Raw genomic sequence first — 9,053 nt, forward strand, 5'->3', positions numbered from 1 at the left:
AACTATATACAGAATAATGAATGAATGAAATGAAATATTACATCAGATAAGCGGCGGGGGTATTTTAAGTAATGTAAACTAGTTTCTATGCCTGGTGATTTGCAACACTACATAAAAACTAATGTTATCCAAGACTGAGTAGTCTTGTGTCCATATTTCTGACCTAATAAAAAATTACTCGATTGATCCTGAGAAATCAAAACAGCCCAGCTGTCTTGAGAATCGGCTAGAGTTGGAACCACCACAATTCAAGTGAATTATACTTTTTCTATGGGGTAGCGGATTTTTATCCCCCTGGAATTTTACCCCCTGGACAAACGTGACGTCACAAACCAGGGGGTAAAATTCCGGCTGCGAACTTTTGAGTTTCGCGACATCAACTCGATGGATTAAACGCGGAATTAAACATATATTTTCACGGTTGTGAGTTTAATCAGAACACATCAAATTATAAAAACCTAGAATGTACGGCCCGGATTTTTACCCCTGGAATTTTACCCCCCGGAATTTTACCCCCTGGCCAGATAAATTAGTGAGAATGATTAATTATCGTCATTCAGTTTTAATTTATTGGTAAACATTTTATTATTAAGTAGCCTATCTTAATTTATAAGTAACATTAACTAATTAAACAGGGTTTTAATATTAATTTTGAGATTCAAGTGTCAGGATTCGATCTTTGAAGCCAACTGTTGGTTAATATGATCAAAATAAAACAGCGAATTCTGTTTAAGTTACTTAGTTGAGATTACAAAATATAAATAAATAAAGATAGGCTACTAAATAATGAAATGTTTACAATTAATTAAAAACAGAAATAAGAAAATCAATCATTCAATTTCTAAAATCAGCCAGGGGGTAAAATTCCGGGGGTAAAAATCCGGCCCGTACATCTTCAGTTGCCTAAACGCTAGTTATATGGACAGGGGGTAAATTTCCGGTTTTTATCGCTAATCTAATTAATCACGCTCTGACTATTTTCATTAGACTTCCAAATCCGCGGGGGTAAAATTCCGGCCGCGAACAAACTTTTGGCCACTCAGGTTACTACGTCATAGTGACGTCAGCTTTGCCCAGGGGGTGAAATTCCAGGGGGATAACATTCCGGCGACCCTTTTCTATGACTAATTTATACTATGTTTCACACTTAGTCTATCGTAACATATGCAACATTTTTAGGGATTTCAATTTTTTGATTGTGACTCATTAAAGGTATTTAAATTCCTCGTCAATGATTTCCTATTCAGTTTAAATATCGACGAGGCCGATTCTATTATCACGGCGGACTACCGGCGCACTTGATCCGACCTTTGCACTGACTGACCTCGGCACTTTGTTTGGATTGGACTGTCCGCAGTCGAATTTACCACTCGCCACTCCACTCAACTCTTTACCCTACAATCCACTCATCACTCTCCACTCTCTTCACTACCACCATTACACACGAAACGCACACTCTCTCTCTCTCTCTCTCTCTCTCTCTCTCTCCTGGCCACCACGGAAATCTATAAAGCGCTATCTTACCAGCACTGTGTGGTTATGGAAATACATTTACTTATTTCAATAATAATAATAATAATAACGACCTATTGTCTTTTTTAATTGTCATTCCAAAATTCAATAATTTTTATTTTTTCTATTTGACAGCAACTCAGACGCACAGGTAGCACTGCCTATGTCTCCTGCCTATGTCCCTTTATTTTATTGTGTTATATATTTTGGCTTTATTAAAACTCGTATGTATTTTTAGTGACAAAAGTCTCTATCTAATATATTTTATTTTAGTTTATAATCACAGTTTGTAGCCAATGGTTTTTTGGAATAAACCATATATTCATTCAATTTTGGTAGATAAGGTAAAAAATTCAATATAACATAAGTAGTATAAGTTAAGTAAGTACCGACATTTTTGTGTTCCTTAATCTTACCATCCATATTTCTTATGTTTCAATGTCTTCAAACGCATTTAAATTACATATACTGATCTTGTTTAGGCAAATATAACATACAGGGTGTCCCATGTAAGGTGTTTCAAATTGATTACGGAAAAACAGCTTAACGTACAAGGATGAAAGGTTAGTAAGTAACTTGGTGTTTAACCTTTTCACCAAGGCATGGTGGCAATGTTTGAAAAAGACTATTAAGTTTGAAATTTAGGACACTTGAGGAATATTTTTGAAACAATTTTAAATACTTATAAATGAACATTATTAGTTTCTAAAATTAATAACTATTTGTTTCATTTTTTAGTTAATTAATCTTGTTTTGTACCACATAGACAGTTTAACGTCTATTTAGTGAGTCGGTGGCTCAGTCGGTAGCGTCGCGGACTTCGGGCCCAAGGCAGGGATGTCGTGGGTTCGGATCCTAATGGTCACTGCCACTAAAATGTATCAGTACAGTTCACCTTTGTACTGTATAGGCTCACTCTTTGCTTTGCTGTAAACGATCCACGCACCACGCACGAGCGCTTAGTCTATGTCACGAATCTTAGAAAAATACCGGTATGGATCATAAACATAAACAAATGACATTTTTGGCCCGAAAATAAACATGATTTAACATTGCTTAAATGGAACTGCCAAAACATATGTTCAATGCTATTAGAAGAGGAATTGGGCCAACAACGTCATTTTGTTATTGTTTGTATTTTTCTAGTATTCGTGGTCTATGTGCCGACCGATATGAGGAAAACTCCTGATTTATTGGACTTCTTCATATCAAAAGGTATTAATCAAAACTACACTAATATCCAATCAAGTCTCGACCTATCCTCTGACCATTCACCGATAATATTGCAAATCAGCACGCAAGTCTTTCATCAAAAAGCAACTGAACGGTTATACAACAAGGGCACTAATTGGGACCTTTTTCGTCAAGAAGTAAACAAAAATTTAAACTTAAAAGTTCAATTACAAAGCAATCAAAATTTAGAAGACGCCATTGGCTTATTTATAACTTGTATTCAAAATTCTGTGAGATCATCAACCCCTGTCCTTCCTTATTTGTTGAAACCTGGATTAAGTTACCCTATTTTTGTTAAAAAGAAGATTGCGGAAAAAAGAAGGTTGAGAAGAATCTGGCAAAATAGCAGGAATCCAGTCGATAAAGCAAATTTTAATAGTGCATCTCGAAATTTGAAGCGACTGTTATATGATGTAAAAAATCGCTGGTTTGAGAATTACACCCAATCTCTATCACCTTCCGAAGCTACGGATTATTCCCTCTGGAAAGCTACGAAGCGAATGAAGCGCCCAAAGATTCGAATTTCACCTATTTTAAAATCTGATGGGAGCTGGGCAAAATGTAACACAGAGAAGTCTGAAGCCTTTGCTCAATACTTTGAGAATGTGTTCAAACCAAATGCGGCAGTAAACAACGAGGAAGAGATACTTGAATATTTGGATGCTCCGCTACAACTTGACTTCCCATTGCAGAAGTTCAAACCATCAGAACTAAAATCAATTATCACCAACAATCTTCATTCTGACAAGGCTCCAGGTTACGACCTCATAACTGGTAAAATACTTAAAGAGCTCCCACGAAAAGGAATAATGTTTTTGACTATTTTATTTAATACAATGTTAAAACTTGAATATGTACCAGATCATTTCAAAAGAGCACAATTGATAGTCATTCCGAAACCTGGGAAGCCTCTTGACCAGGTAAGTTCTTACCGACCCATAAGTCTTTTACCAATAATGTCTAAGTTATTTGAAAAACTTCTTCTGAAAAGAATACAAGAACTTATTGGCGAAGATGTGATTCCTGCACATCAGTTTGGTTTCAGACAGAAACACAGTATACCATAGAACAGGTTCACCGAGTTGTTGACGTGATACGTCAATGTATGGAAGATAAAAAGTTTTGTTCAGCTGCCTTCTTGGATGTTAGCCAGGCATTCGATAAGGTGTGGCATGTTGGCTTGTTATATAAAGTAAAAAAGTTTTTATCCCATTCAATTTATAGCATTTTAAAATCCTACCTTCAAAACAGGACTTTCCAAATTAAATATCAAGACGTCCTCACTAACCTACGTCCAATTGAATCTGGGATTCCTCAAGGAAGTGTCCTCGGGCCGTTTTTGTATATTCTCTACACAGCAGATCTCCCAGAAAATGAGTTGGTAGAAATTGCTACATTTGCGGATGATACTGCGGTTTTGTCTGTTCATCATGATCCATTTCAAGCTTCTCTAAATTTACAGCAAAATCTGAACATAATTACTGATTGGTTTAAGACATGGAGGTTCAAAATTAATGAAACTAAATCTGTCCACATTTCTTTTACTCTAAATCAAAATTCTTGTCCTCCTGTCACAATAAACAACACCCAACTTCCCGAAGTAACTGAGGTTAAATACTTAGGTATCCATTTAGATAGGAAGTTAACTTGGAAAACACACATTTGGAGAAAATGGCAACAACTAAATTTAAAATCTAATCAGTTAAATTGGCTCATCGGAAGAAAATCAAAACTTAGTCTAGAAAATAAATTATTGCTATATAAAACTATATTGAAACCAATCTGGACATATGGAGTGCAACTATGGGGCTCAGCGAGTACTTCTAATATAGAAATTCTCGAAAGATACCAATCGACAATGCTGAGGAAGATAACAAATGCACCATGGTATGTCAGCAATAGAACACTACATCAAGACCTTAAGATGCCTACAGTTAAGGACGAAATCATGACCATGAGTGAACGATATATTACGAAATTGGAATCTCATCAAAATCATTTAGCTCTTAACTTATTAAACAACATGGATACAATTTACAGGCTTAAGAGGCCATCAATTCTGGACCTGCCCTACAGATTTTTGTAAAGTGTTTTTATTGAAAAATTTGTTGTTGAGAGTGCTTAACAGCTATTTTTAATGTTCCAAAGTCAATTTTTCGTATTACATAGTATTTACTTATTGTTCCGTATATAATAGAACAGATTGTAAAGTAAATAAAAAAAAAAAAAAAAAAAAAAAAAAAAAAATGTGGACGGGCAAATGCAAAGGTTAAAAGAGGCCGCCAACCTCTTAAAAAAAAAAAAAAACTCATGAACAGTGAAATCGTTAAGCTTTTTAGTATTTAATAAATTTGGGTGATATCTAAGACACATATGTTTTTAGTTTCCTGTATATTAGAATCCATTTACTCCCTATAGTTTGACACCCCTTTTAAGTCCACAAAGTGTCGAACCATCGAAGTTCTACACTGTATTTGAAAATTTTGAACAATAGGTATTCGCAAATTTTCAAAAAAAAATTTTTTATTTTTACTATTTAAAAAAGTTGTTACTTGTAGCATATCACAGTAAAGCTAATTTCATAACGAGTAAGAAAATTCAACCGGATAAGGGCTAAGTGTATTGGTATAGGAAACACAGAGTATTAAAAACATTGATTTTTTCCAAATAAACTGCCGCCATTTTGAAACGTAAAAAGATAATTCATTTCTGTTTTTGCCAAAATGTTTGTCTATTAAAACCCTTTGAGGTCGAATTTTTCACCGAGTAAAGTTTGTCATTTGAGCAGTCGGGAAAATGGCGCCCGGTGACCTATATTCGCCATTCGACTGCAAAAATAAACTTTTTAATTTTAGAAATTTTGATTTTTTTTTTAGTCTAGGTCACCATTTTTGAGTAGTCGGAAAAATTGTGGGCGTCGACCTATACTCGCCATTCGACTGTGAAGGGTTAAATACCTTTAAAATGATGTATAACATGACATATGTTTACATTTGAAAATTCCAAGATTCTAACTATACTGTAGTGACCTTCAGTTTTGGCACACTCTGTTTCGGAAAAAAGTTGAAAATATTTTTACGTTTTTCCTTGGGGTTGATTTAGCGGGACGTAATTTTATTTCATCATTGTACGTTAAGCCGTTCTTCTGTAATCAATTTGAGATACATACCGTGGGTCATTCTGTATATTGATTATGAAATGAAACTGTTCTAAACTGTCCTAGCATAACCAAACAAACTTGCCGAACAGTTTCAAAATTCCGTTTGATAACAGAATAACAGTTTGATAATAACGCATGTGGTGAATATCAAACGGAATTTCGAAATGTTACAGCGAGTTTGGTTAGTTAAGTTAGGTTAACTTAGTTTAGAACAGTTTCATTTCAAACTTATATATTTTAATTGTTTGTTGGAACAATCCCTATTTATTTATCGTAGTTGTCAGCTGATATATTTCAATTCGGTAATATCGATATATCGGATCATAAAATAAAATATCGATGTATAAAAAAAATAATGAATGTTCCCTTTAAAAGAAAAGTACTGTACAAATCTATGCAAACTCTGTGTTATCGTCATCTGAAATTTTTGGTAATGAGGTGGCCAGCAAAGACTAGGATTTGAGTAGGCCCATCTGTGGATGAGATGATGTTTATTACTGCTAAAGATCAGCTGTTTCATCTGCTTAGTTCATTCATTAAAAAACATGTAATTTATTTTTGGTTTCCCTTTAACTTAAGTTGGGTTTTTGTTTTCTGTGCCCTAAACCTTGCACCACCCGTGGTGCCCATCAGTGTAAATCTTTCAGGAAGCCCCGGTTTTTTGTTTATTTACTCAATGTTGTACATACATATTTATTCATTTTTATGAAATCACACTCTATGTATTAAAGGTGGCTATGATGGATGGCGATGGCGATGGACGGTCTCGTCGTCTGTTCGTTGTTCGACTGTTCTGTTCAGTTCAGTCACTTACAGTGTTTCCATCCGCAAGAAAAAAATATCCCTGGGCCAACGTCAAAAAATCCCTAGTTATCCCTAGTCCATGTTCTAATAATCCCTCCAATTATCCCTCTTCATCAAATCAAGATAACTTATTATTTTTGCAGCAATACCAATGGATCATGTATAGCCACCTAAAATATGGTAACTGGTGATATTATTCTTCAATATCCCATATTATTTATAAAGTAATACTATACAAAAAACATTTTTGCACCATTAAAACCACGGCCATCTTTAACTCCAGGGGCCCATTTCATAATAAAGTACAAACTAATATTATTAGTAAATCAGCTGATCGCCCAATGTAAATCTAATGGAAATTACAAGTTACAAGTTGTAACTTGTAACTTGTAGATTATTATGAAATGGGCCCCAGGCAGGCCGCGGCCTGGTAGAATTGGCAATATCAATATCAATATCAATTATTTAAGATGGGGGACGCCACGTATTTTAACCCAAATATGAGTGAAGGATGAGTGTAGGATGAGTGGCGCGATCTTGTAGTCTTGTTAGTGACTAAGGCCGACATGTTCCTTAGACACAGCTGTTAATTAATAGCCCATACAGCTAATGGCAACTAAGGGACATACAGTTTATAGTGGAATCCGTACCACATTTTTCCAACGTTGCAAGTACCGCAGTATTGTTTAGCACCAGACGTCCCATAAGTTAACATGGAATTAAAACATAATATATAATCGAAAACCAAAACAATATAAATTGAAAATCTATTTCTGTACAATCGATGTGGAGTCAACATTTTCATAGCCCAGTAACCAAGCTTTCGTATTCTTAAAAAATACATAAATATCATTAGCTTAGCGTTCTCCAAACAAACACCTTTTACAACACTATACTTGCAACGTTGCCATTTCGAAGGCTGCGGCCTCCGGCCTGGAATGATAGGTGGCCGTGATTTTTTTTTTTTTAATAGGTTGGCGGCCTCTTTAACCTTGCATTTGCCCGTCCACATAGACTAAGCGCCCGTGCGTGGATCGTTAACAGCAAAGCAAGGAGTGAGCCAGTACAGTACAAAGGTGAACTGTACTGATATAATGTTATCGGCAGTGACCAGGATCCAAACCCACGACATCGCTGCCTTGGGCCCGAAGTCCGCGACGCTACCGACTGAGCCACCGACTCACTAAATAGACGTTAAACTGTCTATGTGGTACAAAACAAGATTAATTAACTAAAAAATGAAACAAATAGTTATTAATTTTAGAAACTAATAATGTTCATTTATAAGTATTTAAAATTGTTTCAAAAATATTCCTCAAGTGTCCTAAATTTCAAACTTAATAGTCTTTTTCAAACATTGCCACCATGCCTTGGTGAAAAGGTTAAACACCAAGTTACTTACTAACCAAAAAAACATCACAGAAATCACCGGCAAACAAAATCAAAACGAAAACAAACATTCGACATTGACACAGGGCACATGGCTACAACAAACACAACCACAATAATACAGTAATCTAAATACACAGTACATAGTACAATACTGTATTTAATAAATACAGTAATCTAGATCCTCCATTCCATTCCACCGACCGACTCCAGTCCTTTGCTTGTTTCGTGCAGTGTTGGCTGTTACTCTTACTTTGAAAAATTAGCCTTGCAAAATTAGCCAAAATAGGTCATTAAAGTTGTTGAAATACAGCCATATGTATTATTTTATCAATATTTCAATTTTATAATGGTAAAGGCCTAAAATCCCTAGAAAATCTAAAAAATCCTTCAATTTCGCTGATTATCCCTAGTTATCCCTCAATCCCTTTTCAATCCCTCGAAGGCCCTAAATATCCCTAGAAAGGGATTTTTATCCCTCAAATGGAAACACGGAACTCCCGATGTTCGTTCAGTTCATTAAGTTGCTCAGTTCAGGTTCAGGTTTAGTTCATTGCAGTGTTTCCATTTGAGGGATAAAAATCCCTTTCTAGGGATATTTAGGGCCTTCGAGGGATTGAAAAGGGATTGAGGGATAACTAGGGATAATCAGTGAAATTGGAGGATTTTTTAGATTTTCTAGGGATTTCAGGCCTTTGACATTATAAAATTGAAATATTGATAAAATAATACATTATGGCTGTATTTCAACAACGTTAAGGACATATTTTGGCTAATTTTGCAAGGTATTGATAACACATTGAATTGATTATAGGTACTACTTTTTCCCTAGGTTTTGGTAACAAATTGATTATGCTATCGGTGTAGCATAGATAAAAGATACTCCTCAAGGAGGATGTTTTATCCATGGTTGTAGGTAGTGGTAGTGACGTAGTGTTTCAAAGTCGGAACACAC

This window comes from Macrosteles quadrilineatus, unplaced genomic scaffold, assembly GCF_028750875.1.
Source record: "Macrosteles quadrilineatus isolate MER2022 unplaced genomic scaffold, UCM_ALF_1.0 Scaffold_3__2_contigs__length_128488019, whole genome shotgun sequence".
In the NCBI taxonomy this organism is placed as follows: Eukaryota; Metazoa; Arthropoda; class Insecta; order Hemiptera; family Cicadellidae; genus Macrosteles; species Macrosteles quadrilineatus.